At 44.6% G+C, this 17,079-nt stretch overlaps 1 protein-coding gene across 21 annotated transcripts in view; it reads left to right on the forward strand.

Annotated features, from left to right (window-relative positions):
* The window catches only part of Pard3 (par-3 family cell polarity regulator), a 509,597-nt gene that overhangs the window by 144,889 nt on the left and 347,629 nt on the right, over window positions 1-17,079 (forward strand). Inside the window, exon 1 of one of the 21 annotated variants that reach the window (XM_075977729.1) lies at window positions 14,962-15,001. The exons of the other annotated variants lie outside the window; for them this stretch is intronic. The gene's annotated coding sequence lies outside the window, so the exon portion shown is untranslated. Of the gene's footprint in view, window positions 1-14,961; window positions 15,002-17,079 lie in introns of those variants that run through there. 21 annotated transcript variants of the gene reach the window in all.

Below are 17,079 nucleotides of genomic sequence, written 5' to 3' on the forward strand. Positions count from 1 at the left end.
TTTAGGGCAAGCTTCTCAGCTCAACTGAACCTTTCTGGAAACATCCTCATGGCCACACTAGAGGTCTTTCCATAATGGTTCTCAGTCAACTCAGGTTGACAGAAAACACGAACGATTGGTCACTGTTGTGAAGACCTTTACCACCTGTCTGCTCACTTGAATTGGTCCTGTGTGTATTACATATTTCCTTTTTTATTTGGAGGTTGTATCCTCCAGGGACCATGCAAGCCTGGAGAATCTTCTCCCAAAGATAGCACATGGAAAAGTCAGCACTGGAGAGAAAGCCGAAGGCTCACATGTTAAAACCCCATTCTTAATGTCTCTGGGTTTGTTGTAAGGTCTGTTTATTTATTATGTGTTGTGTATGTGTACCTGAGTGTGTGTCTGTGCACCATGTTTGTTGCAGATGTCTGTGGCGGCCAGAACAGGGTGTTGGAGCCCCAGGAACTGAGTTTACAGGCAGTTGTGAGCTCCCTGGTGTGGGTGCTGGAAATTGAATTCAGGTCCCCTGCAAGAGCAGCAAGTGCTCTTTGTTCCTGAGCCATCTCTCCCTCACCCTTCCTTGCACTTATTATAGCATTATTTACAATCCAGGGGCCCAACAACAAAGGAGTGTGTAAGAAAATGTGCGCACACACAACAGATTGTTTTCATCCACACAGAAGAGCAAAGTTTTGCAGAAAAATGTGTGCTACTGGAGGAAATCATATCAAGCCAACTAACTAAATCTCAGATAAATACCAGGCTAGTGAGATGGGCCAGTGGGGAGTAGCGCTTCTCATGCAAGATTGAGGCCCTGAGTCTGGATCCTAACATCACGAAAAAGTCAGTCATGGGCATTCCTGTCAACTCAGTACGGTCAGGGCAGAGGCAGTACTGTTGGCTTGCTGACTGCTGGACCAGCTTCAGGGTAGTGATAGATCCCTGACTGAGGTAGGAAACAGTAAGTGAGCAGAGCACCTGGTTTTCTTCTCTGGCTTCCCATGATACCCATGGTGCACACACTGCATGTATACAGACTCCACAGAGACAAGTGTCACCTATATTCCCTCGTCTGAGGCTCCCATGTTTTATATAGACACATGCAATCATGTGTGTACAGCTGTCATGGAAACCAGCGAAGCTGTAGGAAATAAAGGAGACCAATGGGACTGGGGAATGGGCAAGTAGAGGATGTGGGGAGTGTGATTTGAGTCCATTATATGCTCACGTGAAAGTGGCCTTATATAAATAACCTAGTACAATAAAATAAAACTTTTTAAAAATCCCATTTTTTCCATTGTCTTCATTTGCCTTCCAAAAGGACTTGTTGGATGCAGTGATCCTCTCTGTACAACTCCTCTGGGGTCACTCACTCCCCATTCTGGGGATTTCTGGGGGTGCTTGTAGAGTCCTAGGAAGGGAGCGAGGAAGCGCTGGTCCTGTAGGCTGTGCGTGTAACCCATGGGCGACTTCAGACACAAGCCAGAGAGTTCACTTCATACAGAAGTGACTCTGCGATTTTATTGAGACTTTCTAGTAGTTGGAAATAGGAGTTAAAAAGTAACTGTCATTAAGTTGAGTGAATTGTAGGACATTTCAAAGGCAGTGTTTTTGCAAATGGATGCTCCTGTTCTCTGTCCTGAGAGCAGTGTGCCCTGACTGACCAGGGACTCTCCACTAACAGAATGTGCCTTCTGTGCTCTGACTGCCCCCAGGGCTTGCCCATGCGTGACAAGGTAGTAAGCTTTTCTTTTGCTCTATCTGAGGCTTCGAAAGAAGCTATTATTCGATTCTGGGGAGAGGCATAAGTCATAACCGTAAGCTCCAATAAATGTAAATCCATGAAAAATGTTTGGCTTTAAGTTGCTGAGACGCCTAGGCTTGTAAAACCGCACAGCTGCTTTCCTCTCTAGAGCTCATGCACGTTAAGAATTATCCGTCTTTTTAACAGGGAGATTTCTGCACCTTCCACGAGTCTCTGGTCTCACGATATCTAGCTGGGGAACAGAATCAAGTCCTGAAGAGCAGTAATGAATTCCTAAGTAAATGAGTTTTCACTGCTACATTTACGTACTCCTCAGAGAAACAGGGGCCAGACATTCACTCTAGTAGTGATCCTGAGCTAACTATGAAGTACGTGCTCTATGTTTTGTTACCATAATCCATTCATTGATCTACATACCTAGTATAACACAGTCCTCAAGAAATACTGGTTGGACTTAAGCCGTCCGGCAATAGAAACTTTGAATGTCAGACCCATGATATGTGTGTGTGTGTGTGTGTGTGTGTGTGTGTGTGTTGAGTATGTTAAGGCCCTACGTTCAGTTCTAATACCCCTGCCAAACAAAGGATGGGCAGATGCCCTTTAAGTAAATATGTACTTAGTGTGTGTGTGTATGTATACGTTGACATAGACTGGTGTATTTTTAGACCTGTTATCAGATGTTTTCTGTACTTAAAACTGATTGCTAATAGTATGAAGTTCCTCCGCATCCCTCCATCTCCTCTAGAGTCCCATCTGTTGTCATTCCTGTCTGTACCCCTCCTTTCTGAGTCTTACTTTTGCTTTCAGTGCACACTGATAACACCCTGCGTCTTCCTCTCAGCCCACTCCTTAAAAAGGGGCCATTTTCTTTCACGTCGTTCATGTTTGCTTCTGAAGGGTCCAAACAGAACCTGGCTCTAGATAGACTCCCAGCGGCTATTTCCTGAGTGCGTGTGCCTTGAGGGGAAGCAGAAACAGTGCCCCTTGACCCTGAGATACCAATCCCTGTTGACCGAGTCTGTTTATGTTACCCGAGAGGAGACACCCCTCCCCACAAACAAAAAGAGTGATTTACAGCCTGACTACCAGCTCCTATTGTAGAATTTGCTCCTCTTGTTGAGTAACAACAAATTCTGAGAACTGCTAACCAATGGTGCCGATCTAGGGGAGGACTATATCTTGTCCGCATTGTGGAGGACTCTGAATTAAAAATGGCCAATTTCTCCTTAACTTCACGAGCATTAGAGGTTTCTAAATTTGAATCTGTGCCACAGCTGAAGTCAGTAACTTGGGAGTGCTGGGATTTACTCCCTTTTTCTGTGCCCAAGTCTTTATTTTTGGCGTGGTGACCTTGGGGCTTTTTGTGATGGATCGCTTATCCATGACCCTCCTTGGGCCTGTTGCTGTTCAAGTGTCTCATTCTGTGGCCGTCCTGTTCAAGTCCTAAGCTTGGTCCTAAAGCAGGTGCCCTTCACCCCCTCTGACGGCCCACATTCTGTCCGCACGGGCAGCACCTTCCCTCCTCCGAGTGGCTTTTGTTCTACTTTGGTTCCCATGTTAGGGCCCTTCTCTTCTTTTCTTCTCTGCTGAGACTTTTCTTCCTCTACGCCTGTGGTCTTGATACGCAGAGCAGCTCTCCTGGGATTCACAAACCATCCTTATGTTGCGGTTTTTACTTTATTGTCTAAGGCTTTAGTGTTTTTATGTGACCTCAGGACAAGAGGGCGTTTGTGGGACTCACTGTGGCGCCTAACAATGTGCGTGGAATGGGAATTGGTGTGTGATGGACACTCAGTGCTGGATGGATGGGAGACTGAGAAGGAGAGGAGACAAACCCTCAGCCTCATCCTGTGTCTCCTTTCCCCAGTCCTAGTAGAGGAAAAATAGAAAGATATGCTTGCTTATTACAAACAGTTGCCCAGAGCTACATGGTGTAGAAACTCAGGGCATACGCAGACATAAAGTAAATATTATTCATTTCTCAGAAGAAGCCATAGCTACAGAAGGTAGCATTCTACTTTCGAAGGCAGATGGTTGCTGTGATGTGTGGTGGGGTGAGTGGAAAGGGCCCGAGGGAGCCGCTGCTTGAGACTGGGAGCTCTGGCTGGGGACAGAATTGCTTCAAGGACTCATTTTCTCTTGTTCCTGCCTGACCCTTCCCATCCAGGCCATTCTCTGGTCCTGACACAATAGTTTTAAGATGTGGATTAGGTCAGTGGAGTCGGAGGGGAGCCGTAGGTGTAATCAATAGCCATACAGAGACCAGAGGTTCTGTATTATTATTTTATGTTTGTGTTTTCACAAGCTTTCCTCACCTCTCTCTGTGGCTGCTGCCCCTGGCCCAGCAGAGGGGAAGACATTTGCTCTCATACTTTTTAAAGAAACAGACTTCTCTAGAAGTTAACCAAAGATATACCACCCTTGTCTTTGGACACGCCAGTCCACTGTGTCTGCCTTTAGGAACCATTTTATTTTAGATCTAATTCCCCTCTGCAAGCCAGGAAGGGTGTCCTCCATTTGCTTCTTGATAGGTAGCAATCCTACGCTGCCTGAAGGAGAACACCGCTCTCCTTCCACTAATGCAAAAGTGAAAAGCTGTGGCCCTTAAGCCAAGTCCCCAATCCCTCCTCCCACCCCCAATTTAAAAATAATAAGCAGAATTGCACTGTGAATCAATGAAAATGTGATCATGGATGGGTTGTGTCTGTCACCCTTTGCAAATAAGGGTTGGTGTATTTCTCTGCCCTGTTTTCCCAAAGGGGGGAAATTGGAAACAAGAGGAAAACAAAAAAAGTCAGGCAACCAGCACTGCTTATATTCCATAAAGCAAGTAGGGGCAATGCCACACTGGGCTTGTCATAATTCTTAGGCTTTATCGAGTCCCGCTCTTCCCCTGGCTTCAGGTTTCCACGAGATTTGCAGAGTGATTGGTAAGTGGTCCTCAGCAGCCATGCCCAGAAGCACCCCTGGCCAGCAGGGCCCACACTCCACTTGTAGTGACTGATGGACTCGGGAATGAACCGAAGTCACCTTTCATGCAAGGTCTAATTGAACTCATGTACTTGAACACCCCCGAGAACGGTAGCTGGAATTTATGAAGTGGTTCTGGCTGTGGTGGGCGCCGTCTTCAGAGAAGCGGAAACAGGGCAGCCAGTTTTAGACCTGTGCTTCTTCTCCCCATGCTCACATTAGAAACATCAGTGTTTGCTCCTAAGTGGTTAAGGTTTCAAATGTGCAACACCCGTGAGATGCCTTCTGCCATCCTTCTGCTTCCCTTTCCCTTCAAAATCCTAGTGTGTGCAGGAATTATATAGGAATTATGAATAAGCATAGCGATGTTTATTGGGTCTGTACAGTCAGTTGGGGCGTCTTTCTCAATTGCTTGTTTTCTGAGAAGGGTTTCTCACTGATCCTCAAGCTCCCTGACGGCCTCAGCTGTCTGAGGAGCAAAGCCCAGGTTCTCCTGTTTTCCTCTCAGCTGTGGGTCTACAGCTGTGCACTCTGACGGCCTCAGCTGTCTGAGGAGCAAAGCCCAGGTTCTCCTGTTTTCCTCTCAGCTGTGGGTCTACAGCTGTGCACTCTGACGGCCTCAGCTGGCTGAGGAGCAAAGCCCAGGTTCTCCTGTTTTCCTCTCAGCTGTGGGTCTACAGCTGTGCACTGGCACACCTGGCTTTTTCGTGGTTTTGGGGATCTGAACTCAGGTCCTCATGCTTCTGTGTGAAGCCCTTTGCCATTCAGTCCTTTCCCCCTCATCAGTGGAGAATCTTTAGATCTTGTTTTTTCCCCCTCCCCCTCATCAGTGGATCTGGAAACAGGAAGAAACATTGTGTCCTTTGATGTGTTTTGCTTTGTAGGTGCATTTAGGTTCATTAGGTGTGCTAGGGTCGCCCTTCCAGAGTACCACAGCCAGTTTATTTTCTCAGGGAGTCTGGATACCTAAGGCCAAGGTGCTGGCAGCGTGGGATCTTTCTGTAGTCTATTTAGCTTGTAAACAGCTACATGCTTCCTGGGTTCTTACATGATCTTCCCCTTGGTAAATGTCTGTGATCCCATTTCCTCAAGAATACCTGAATGTTACGAGAGTTACAGACCCTTGAAGGCTGAACAGAACCATTTGAATGCTAGGAAGCGTGTGCACCCTGCAACCATGGAAGTCGCACCTATGTGTCATGGTCACCTTATTCCTCTCATATAGATGGTGTCACCTGGGGATTCCCAGAGTTTGTGGGGTGGGCATAGGGGGATGGTGCCAGAAATAGCAAAATGCATGACTCAAATACAGCAGATTGTTTTTAAAAAGAAAAACTATCATCTAGCTGGTTTAATTTCAGTTTTCCTAATAGAGGAATGAAATAAGCATTAACAAGACTGGGTAAGCATCTATAAGATAATGGAAGACGACAGAAGGCTGGGAAGCAGCAATCATCACACAAACACCTGATTGCTTGCCTTGATCGCTTTATAGAATTACTTGATTAAAAAAAGGCTGTCGCTGGTAGATCTAATAATTCCGAGAAAGCAAAGTTTTTGAAATCCTACGTGCTAAATGAACTGAATTGTATAAAAGCGAGGGTGAGCGTGAAATGAATTGTCCAAGATGTATGATTACTGAAAACAGGCCAAATTGAGGGAAATTGCAGGATAATAGGTATGTTTTCTTTAGTAACCTGGAAGAATTAGGGAGGCAGTGTATTAATAAGATCTGCAGACAATGGCGAGTGAAGTGTTCTTGTCTGCTTTTAATGCATGCTAGCGCCAGTGGAGCAAGGGGACCATGCACACGAGTGTCTGTAATAGAAAAGTGAAAAGGATTGTTCTGTGCGAGCAGATTGGTATCGTCTGGGGAGAAGTCACTTACTGCTGGGGTCCACGAAGGAGAGGCGGCTATGATCAGATGTTTCCAGACGTAGGGATCTGATGGCAGTTGATTCTGAATACAGACTGGAGCGCCTTGAGCTTCAAGCTCTCTAGTCTCAATAATGGAAACATACCAAGCAGATGCTTTGATGAATTGTACATTTTGTCTGATGGGTTTCATCCAATTATCAGCCATAATTAGATGGTATTTAGACTGGACAAACCAAGAGTTTCTTCAGCTGTGAAACCTTTCCAACGGAGATGTGTTTCAACAGCAAACGTGAAAGAAAAAGGCCTTGAAGAAAAAGGTTTCCCACGAAACCTGGCCATGTCAGAGAACATCTGAGTTCATGTGGAAATTTTGGATACTGGATGCCCTATTCTTCTGTGGACTGGTCCCAGGTGCTGAAGAAGGGCACTGGTCTCTGGCGGCGTGGTGACGGATGCCCGTCCTCCATGCTAGGAAGCAGTTGGGGTATACATACCTGTATAAGAAGGGTAAGGTTTCAGTCTGCAGAGCTGTAGTGGTGGAAACACACCTTTGATGTCTAGTGAAATGCTTCTGTCTAGTTGACCTTGGAGAAACAATAGTTCAAGAGCTCCATAAGGCATTTAGGGTGTCTCCATAGCTTCCCATTGTATCGTGTGTAGGTTTTGTAGTATGAATTGGAGAATTTGCCACACTGATTGCTTATATACACCCTGGTGCTAGTAAGCAAGATATTTAGAAGTTATGGCATTCTTGGTATATATTTGTTAGAAATGAAAGAATTAAAATTACACCCTATTTTGTGTTCATTTTTATTTTCAAAGAAAAATGTCAGCTTGTAAAGAAAATATTTGGACTTTGCTCATGGGAGGGAAAACATCCCCTTTTCTGTCTTGATTACTTTATGATGAAATTAATAATAAAATCATTTGTAGGTGTTTACAAAAGACCTCTGGAAAACAAGATTTTCTAATTATGTTCTATTAGTATCAATTTCTTAGCTCCATGTCAGAGTTGATGGATAGGGTTCAATTTTTATCAGTTTAGAAGTCCAGGCTGATTAAGTGTCCGATAGAGCATTCCAGAGGGTTGGAGTAGAGAGTGTGCAGAGGCCTCAGGTAGCAGAAGCTGCGCTGGAAATGCCTGAGTACAGACCGTCCCACCTGTTTTCCTGTAAACAGGACATGAAAACCCGAAGAGAGTCTAGGAAGCTGGGCATCCTGGTCCTGCGGCTTCTGCAGCAGCTCCCGTGCTGTTGGGAGAACAGAGTAGCTCTGTTTTCTCAGTGATGCTTTGCTTTGCTGGTTTGTGCCTAGTTTGATTTAAACCTCATGTCATTCCAGGCTGGCTATACCTTCCTTGTTTAGTTAATTAAGCATTTGTGTGGAAATTTTGGTGCACCATTTGCCCTTTTACTTGGGATTAAATATGGTGATATATTATCCTAAGACTTTCAGATCTTAAGCAGCGGTTTAAACCCAGTTTCTTTTTCTCTTATGTCAAACAAGTCCAGCACCCTGCAGTCTGGGGTTGGTGTGTGAGCCTCAGTGTCAATACCCATCCCAATGTTGTCTCCTTTTAGCGCTCACTTCACGGCCCAAGGCCGCTCCTGAGTTCAGCCATAATGCTTATATGTCCGGAAGCAGAAGGGATGGACAGGCACAGGCCATCTGGTGTCCGCCGTGAGGCTTAGGGAAGCGCTACATAGCATTTTAGCTGTCACCTTGTACTACTCAGAGCTGACGTGGAAACACCTGCTGCAGAGTGATGTGCAGGCGTCCTCACAGAGCAGGAGAGCCCAGAGGTGGGTGCATCTGTGGTCTTTGCAGTCCATCCGTTATATCTACATCTATCTATACCTACATCTACATCTGCATCTATATCTCCACACACACACACACGGATACAATAGAGTGGAGAGCAACCTTGTTTTTTTACAAATCATTTTTGATCTAGTAAGGTTAAGATTATGTTTCTGTTCTGCTTCTGAGCTCAGCGCCACATTCTCTCCAGAGTCTTCGAGAAGAGATGCAAGCAGCTTCCCGTTGGAGCAGTTTGTGATACCCCGGCCCCCCTCACCCCATCTTCAGTAGACCTAATAACCGTCTGGAAGACAGTGGGCGAATTCTAGCTCACCGTTTTGCTAAAGTGTTTCCATTTGGTTTTAGAGAATGGAAGAACATTGTAGCAATGGCGTTAAGAAAGTCATCATCCACCCCCCCCCCAAGTGTTATTTTGGAACAGCAAAGGACAATATGTTTTATAGCACAACTTTTAAGATGACTGGATTGGCAATAAATTCACGTAATGGAAGTTCCAGCAAGCCTTTATATTCTACTGGGGAATTCCTTGGTTCTCGGTGTAAATTTTTAAACAGTTGATAGCAGATTTCTATTCTTTTTGTTCCTTCCATTTCAGATGTAATGTGAAAATAGCTTGCTGTGATATAAGGAATGTGGTTTGTTAGTCAGTGAGCCAGCCATGCACGCCTCAGTTGGCAGGTATGGGCAGCGGAAGGGTGACCTGTGACATTGTTACTGTGACATCACTCTTCTGACCCAGAACCAGCCAGCCAGATCCACCCTCAGCATCTAACTCACCGCTCCATCGTACACCAAGTCCAGGCTTTCCTAAGGGACTGTCCTTCCCCACCACCCACAGCTCCACAGTAAGACAAGTCCAGGCTTTCCGAAGGGACTGTCCTCCCCCACCACCCTCAGCTCCACAGTAAGACAAGTCCAGGCTTTCCGAAGGGACTGTCCTCCCCCAACATTCACGGCTCCACCACATGACAACTCTGGGCTTTCCAAAGAGCTTGTGGTTTCCCCACCCCATGTGTGTGTCTGTGTGTCTCTCTATGTGTGTATGTCCTTGTGTGTTTGCTGCTGGGTTCCAGAGAGGGACCCACACATGCTGAGCACATGCCATGCACTGAGCTATATTCTAGCCCACACGCTTCCTCTTGTATAGGTGGATTTCTTACATCTCATATTGTTAGCCAGTTTGTGCCGCCTCCTTTGCTAGCACCTCTCCCCACGAGCAGTATTAATTCAGTCTGAAATGATTTACAAGTGAAAAACATCAGATAAGGGTGGAGGATGTGGTTCCCTTGCTAGAGGGCTTGCCTAGCTGCTGTGGAGCCCTGAGTTGAATCCTCAGGAGTTTGTAAACTGGACGTGGTGAGGTACATCTGTAATGCCAACACTGGAAATGACGAGAACCTCAAGGTGTTATTTACTCCACAGTGAGTTTCAGCGTAGCCTGGGCTATAAGAGACTCTGCCTTGAGATGGCTCAGAGGTTAAGCACACTGGCTGTTCTTCCAGAGGTCCTGAGTTCAATTCCCAGCAACTACATAATGGCTCACAACCATCTGTAATGAGGTCTGGTGCCCTCTTCTGGCATAGAGATGTACAGGAGGAACATTGTATACATAATAAATAAATATTCATTTTTTTCATTTATATAAACATCGGGCCTGGCGTGTTGCTTGAGGGACTGGTAACAGCGTCACCCTTAGGAGTATAGGACATACGTCCTTCCTCAGGTGCTGGCTCGTGGTTAAGTTCAGATCCCTCATGTGAGTTGGGAAGGGCGTACTGTTTAGACAGAAACCTGGCTCCACAAGCTTCTGTTGTGGCTGACCACATCCAGCCCACGGTGCCCTTATGTGATTGATACACAAGCTGATGGAACTTCCCTTTCGATTGTTAGGTGACAATCAGATAAGACACAGAGGCCAGCAGAGTGCTTACCTCATGACGCACGTTTTACAGTTCTGTGTTAAATTTGCACATGTGCGTGTGCAGGTTCATTTGTCTGTGTGTGCACGTGGAGGCCAGAGGTCAGGGTCTGCTGTCTTCCTCTTTGGTTCGCCATCTTACTTTTTTGAGACAGCATCTCTCACTGAACCTGAACCTGAACTATTTCAGCTATACTAGCCAGCCAGGGAGACCCTGCTGTCCTCCTGCCTCCGCTTACCCAGCGTGAGGCTTACAGGCAGCCGCCGCCCTGGGTAGCTTATATTTGTGTCCTGAGCAGCTGAACTCAGGCCATTTGGCTTGAGAAAAACGGCATAATTTAAGAATTCTATAAAGAAATGAAGATATACTGAACATTAGGCGTATTATTATTATGGCTTATTTATTCAAAAATTCTGCGGGAATTGCTCATAACACGGAAGTGTTTACACGTCACTGCTGTGCTGTGAGTACAACTGGAAACCCTTTATTCTTGTTGAGATTAAAACAACTGGTGCTTCCTCACATGAACAAATTGTGTGCCGAGCACATTTCTCTTCTCCTCCTCCCCTCGCCTTGCTCTCTTTGCCCCTTTGCGCGGCTTTACTGAATGTTTCGCCTCCTGTATATGTACGTGGTTCATATACCTACACACAACCTGGGAATATAATTGTCTCCAGTTACATCCATTTTTCTTGCTGAGACACATTCACAGGACAATAGTTGGAGTCTTTGAAGCTTATTGCCCCTCCCTGTTGTCTATATGTGTGCCTCTATAGTGTATATGACTGTAACTACCCACTTGTGTGCATAGAGGCCAAAGGCTGACTTTTGTGAGTTGTTCACTATCCTTCGAGTCCAGCTCTCTCAGTGAACCCAGAGTTTAATGATTTGGTTAGATTGGCTAACCAGCGAAACTCAGGGTTCTCCTGAATTCTTCCCTCCATTGCTGGGGTACAGACACCTGCCATTGCACCTGCTTTTAACTGGTTTCCAAACCTCCAGCTCCAGGTAATCTGTTTCTAAAACATTTGTTATAGTATCCCTTGGCATGTTGAATAAGTGCTTCACCTCCATAGATAGCATGAAGCCCAGATATAACACTTAAGGACGGTACCCCCTTTCCCTGAGTCCCATGGGGATTTGTTGGGAGGTTATCCCCATTTTATTTCCCAGACAGAAAAAGAGGGACCTGCTGCTCTGCTGTGCACAGCCGTGGGGAGAACAGTCTGCCCAGAGCAGGAGCTGCTAATGGTTGTTGCATTGCCCGCTGGCTGTTCCTGCTGCCTTCTGCAGTGGGCTGGCTGCTGACACGGGCTCAGAGCTCCATTTCAGCTCGTCAGAGAGCTTTCTACACGCAGCTCCATACAAGGTCCCTCGCACAGGGATGCCGACTTAAGGACGAGGTCAGTTTACATGTTCTCCAGAGGAAATTCCACAGAAAGGAAGTGGATATATTTGGAACGTGCCCCACAACCCAGCAATTTCCAGAACACACACACACACACACACACACACACCAATCATTTGCTAAACTATCTGTACAGATGTGTTAATGAAGAGCACACTAACTGGAGTGGACAGACAGCCCCAGAATCTGCGTGTGTTGGGTTGACTCTATGACCGGAGTACTAATGTTTAATTAAAGTTTATTTCTACTGAGAGTCGTTCCCAGTTTGCCCACAAGGTCTGTACAGCCTGTGCTTGCCTCATCATTAGTATTCTGGGCTCTGTCATCCTACAGTTCAAACTCTTCCCCTTGTTTTCACCGGGGAAGATGCTGGAACAGGGTTGCTTAGAAACACTCGGCCACATGCTCCCTGGGAATTATCAGCCTCTTCCGCACGTTCCCCTCCGCACGCACAGAGAAAATTGACTTTGGCTGCTGACGACGGATAATTGATTGCAGGTTGTTTAAGTGGAAATGCCAGGTTGAAAGTATATATCCTTTCATATTCATGTGTTAGATGCGGAGAGGCTGTGTGGTGGTGACACATTCCACAGAGACCAAAAATATCATGGCAGCAGCCAGGTCTGCCCTGGTGTGTTTTAGTATGCGGATCCTGACACCGGTCAGCTCACGGTGTTATCTTTGGTTGCTGGAGACCATTTCTGGAGTGATTGGTTTGGTTTCCAGTGAATGTCCATAGCCACGTCTTCCAGTGGGGTGGTGCTGGTTAGTGCACTCAGTGGGTGACGCCCTTGATGAGGAGCTGGGTACGTGAATGAAATGAAAACCAATGACTGTCTGGTTGTTGGTTTATCACTTCTTTTCCTCATCCATTAGTTTATTAGAGGTACGGTCTTCCTGCCTTAGTCCCTCAAGAACTGCTTATACTTGCTCTGCTGTGCTCTGCTTTTCTCTCCCATTCTTATTAAATAATTCATTTAAAATATTTTTTGTCCTAACTTCTAATAAAATGAGTACAATGTGTGTCTATGAATTAATTAATTAGACTTAAATTAATTTTTAAAGATTCTCTGATTGGGCTGTCAAGGGTCTTTAAAACAAAAATGAATGAGGAACACTGAATCCACAGAAGCTAGCGTCAGTCCATGAAGTGTGCCCTGTGCACGCCACTAGACGGCCAGATCCAGAACTGCTGCTGCGGTCTAGGTTTCCAGTGAAAGCATAGGGTTGAAGAAAAACAGTAAAGCCTGCCCCTAGCGGGGATGCTCTAAGATCATAACATTCAACGGGGGCTTGATGTTGGAATCCTAGTTACCTTTAAATAAGGTCATTTAAAAATTACTGCTTATTTTTCTTAATTATGATCCCTTCATTTTTTTGTGTAATTATATATATATATATATATATATATATATATATATATATATATATCATAATCTCATAAAATAGTGTGCAGTTTGCAAGCTAATCTGAGTTGCATGAGTGAGTCCTCAGGATTTTGTTCCATTTCTTTTGACAAGTTTGTTGCAGATTATTTACATTTATTTTGTTTTTATTTTACGAATATGAGTGTTTATGCATGTTTGTGCATCATGTGTTGCCAGTGCCCTTGGAGGCTAGAAGAGGGCACTAGGTCCTCCGGAACTGGAGTTACTGATTCTGACTTACTAGGTGTGTGTTGGGAACTGAGCCTGGGTCTTCGGCAGGAGCAGCAGTGTAGAGCTGTCTCTACAGCCCCTCTTTTAAAGGGCGGATCTCACTTTGCAGTACAGCTTTGTTTGAACTTGTGATTTCGCTGCCTTGTTCTACCCAAGTGCTGGGTTATAGATACGCACTACCACACCTGGTTTGATATACATTCAATCCACCTTTTCCATCCTGGTTGTCTTCCTAGATGAGGAGTCCCATGGACACCCCCCCCCACACACACACTTTTTCTTTTCAGTGTCCTGAACTGCAACTCTTTGAATAAGTAATTTACCCCTAAATACAATCCATGAGCAGAATTCGGAAGGACCTGAATTCTACCAGCATTCATTGTGCTGATCTATAATGTTAGCTAGAGGATACATTGTAGCATAGGTTAGTTAGCTACTAGGAGATCAATAAATTGTAGCATAGACTAGTTAGCTACTAGGAGATCAATACATTGTAGCATAGGCTAGTTAGCTACTAGGAGATCAATGCCAAGATAAATGCATAATAACTTATTTAATGAAACCATCTCTGGACTAAACCAAATCTCTCCACACTATTGGAACAGTACCTGTCGTTCATTTCAGTTAGAAACAGTGTTGAGGTTGACATTGTGAGTTCCTTCTAAGTCATGGCTGTAATATATCCCGAAATTCTTGACATGAAGTGCAGAGCCATTTTTAAATCTTTAATACACTGGAATACCAGCGAGTTCTGCAGGGGCCTCTCTAACATGTTAGAGAAGGGAGAAAAATACTAAGTCACCTCTTTAGGACATAAGTCATAGGGTCATTTGTGATTGTTCTTCTGCCTCACTTTATCTGACAATTTGACTAGCATTAATTTAAAAGGTGGTGGTTTCCAGTGTGTGTGTGTGTGTCTGTCTGTCTGTCTGTCTGTCTGCCTGCCTGTCTGTCTGTCTGTCTGGGTGATATGTATGCAGGTGCTTGCAGAGGTTAGAGACATCAGATTCCCCACAGAGCTGGGGTACCGGCAGTTGTGAGCCGTGTGACATGGTACTGGGATGTAAATGTGGGTTCTGTGGAAGACAGAGCTAGCTTTTAGCTGCCGAGGCGTTCCTACAGTTCCCGTTATAATTGACCTTAAAAAGGTAAATTACATGTATGTATGTATACATATATGTGTGGATATACGTATGCCATAGAGTATTGTGTAAGTCAGAGGACAGCTTGCAGGCGTCAGCCTTCCCCTTCCATGGCATGGGTCCTAGGGATTGAACTCAGGTCATAATGCTTGGAAAGCAGGCAGTTTTACCCGCGGAACCATCTTGCTGGCCATCATTAGTGTGTATGTGTGTTTATATATGTATGTATAAATATATAATGCTTTATATTCTTTACTTTTAATAGCACAACTAGTAGTTAGATTTTTGTAGTCTACTTTTTTGTAAAGGGGAAAATTATCGATTCATAGGTAAGGTGTAAAAGCTGAGGCCAACAAAACCATGGGAAAAATGAGATGCTGGTCCGTCTGAGTTTCCTGCTAATCCACCTACACTCAGAGCACTGTTGTCAAGTTGCATACTCAGAATCTCTTGGCTATGTGAGTGGAACCCTTCCCTCTTTGACTTGGAATAGCTGGTAGTATTTTCAAGATAGGGAAAATGTGGAAAGCATTTATAGCTAGTGGTTGTTTAGCAATTCCTTGCTTCAAATGTTCATATGTATCATAATTTGGAGGGCGTTTTTTTCTCTGTAGAAATTCTAGTTGCTCGAATGACCTGAGAGCATGTGACTTCCACCAGCTAGAACCCAGTGGGATTTGTTTACATTCTTTTGCTAACCCAGACTCCTAGCTCATTTTTCCTAATAACTTAAAAATAAAAAAAAGCCTAGTATTCTTATTTCCCAAATAGCCAACCTTGTCTAAGTGAAACTTACCACGTGACAACAAATGCAAAGCCCTACATTTAATGAGGAAGTAATTTCACAAACCAGTGTACCAAAACTTGAATTGTTAGTTTAATCACAGTGTGGCCGCTCTCATTCTTAATTGGTTCAGGCCTTGCTTTCTTCGAAGCTTGCATTCCATCTGCTCGGTGGGTTTATTATTCTTTGGTGTGTCATTTGCTTTATTTCCCAGATACGTAAGATTTTATTTCTGTGACTTAGAGTTACTGCTAGCTCTGCAATCACACGCTGAAGGAGAAGCCTGCGACTGCTCATGTTTTATGGCGGATGATATACAAAGCTTAATCCTGATTCACTGGGTTGTAAAATCCAAATAAATTATATATGGAAATGATTTAGAAGAATGCTTGCCCTCTACTGAGCTCAAAAGTTACTTGCTGTTATCTTCATTTTCATTTCCATTCTCATACAAAGAGCATCATCAATATATGTATACATGTATGTATAGTACATATATATGAAATGCATGCACTTAGACATATATGAAATATACATACTTATAGATATATTTCAAATTTTGAAATTATAGCTTACATTTCTTGTCCCTTCCCTTCCCTTTCTCACCACCAAACCCTCACATCTGACTCTCCTTGCTCTCCTTCAAATTCACACCTTTAAAAAAAGAGCCTAATTGTTATTGCATTCATATATGCATATGTACATACAGTCTGTTTGGTCCATATAATGCTACCTGCATGTATGTTTTCAGGGCTGGTTGTTTGGCACTGGACAACAAACTGGCTTGCACTTCCCTGGGGAGGCCACCTCTCCTGCTGCCAGTGTTACCTGTAATTCTCTGTGTGGGTTTGAGGTTTTGTGGGCTTTTCTCTGTCCAGTTTGGCATGTTCGTTGGTCAGCTGACCTGTGAGCCATCATGTGGGCGAGCCCTTTTGCATGTTACTTCTGAGACTACCGGGAGACACAGTCTCAGAGCGCACTTTCTGATCCTCTGGCGCTCACAGTCTTTCCACCCCCTCTGCGGCAGTGTTCCCCGAGCCTCATGTTCCAGAGTGTGTTGTAGATAGCAGTTGGGACTGCAAGGTACAGCTCTGCATTTGATTGGTTGAGTTTCCTGTAGTTGACTCTTCCTTGTTGAGGACTGCACCACCACACCAACAATATTTACCAGTGCTCTTCTTCCAGTTGCTCATACATTTTATTATGCAGGATGTTGAATCTTTGCCTTAATTTTGTCGGTGATGGGATTTTATTTTAACCTTGATATGAAGAAAGACAACAGCTGTCTAACCTATTTTCCTCTGTTCCTGGTGATAACGGATGTTTCTTCTGATCAAGACACTTGGTACTTTTTGTCCTGTGACTCTTGTACTGTAGTGTGGGTAATTGGGGCATCCTTGGAAGGGTTCTTGAGGTAATGGTTATCTTGTCTTGGTACATACATTTGCATAGTTGCTGTTGGTCCTTCCATCCTTTCCAGAATGTGCAGTGAACTTCTAGAAGCTTCTATCTGCTGACTGTTTGTGTGCACAACATACGCCTCTGTTTTCTGTGCTTCAAATTGTTCAGGTGGGTGGTGCTGGACTTCCTTAGGGTAGCGATTCCTATGTCCTGTAAACTTGGTCTGAACTGATGAGATGTGAGCCCCTTGTATCTGCTACCACAGGTGTATGGAACTCTTCAGCTCTGGTTGTTGGATAAAGAATGGAAAAATCTCGTTGGGCGTGGTGTTGCACACCTTTTATTAGCCCA

This window comes from Microtus pennsylvanicus, chromosome 6 (genome assembly GCF_037038515.1).
Source record: "Microtus pennsylvanicus isolate mMicPen1 chromosome 6, mMicPen1.hap1, whole genome shotgun sequence".
In the NCBI taxonomy this organism is placed as follows: domain Eukaryota; kingdom Metazoa; phylum Chordata; class Mammalia; order Rodentia; family Cricetidae; genus Microtus; species Microtus pennsylvanicus.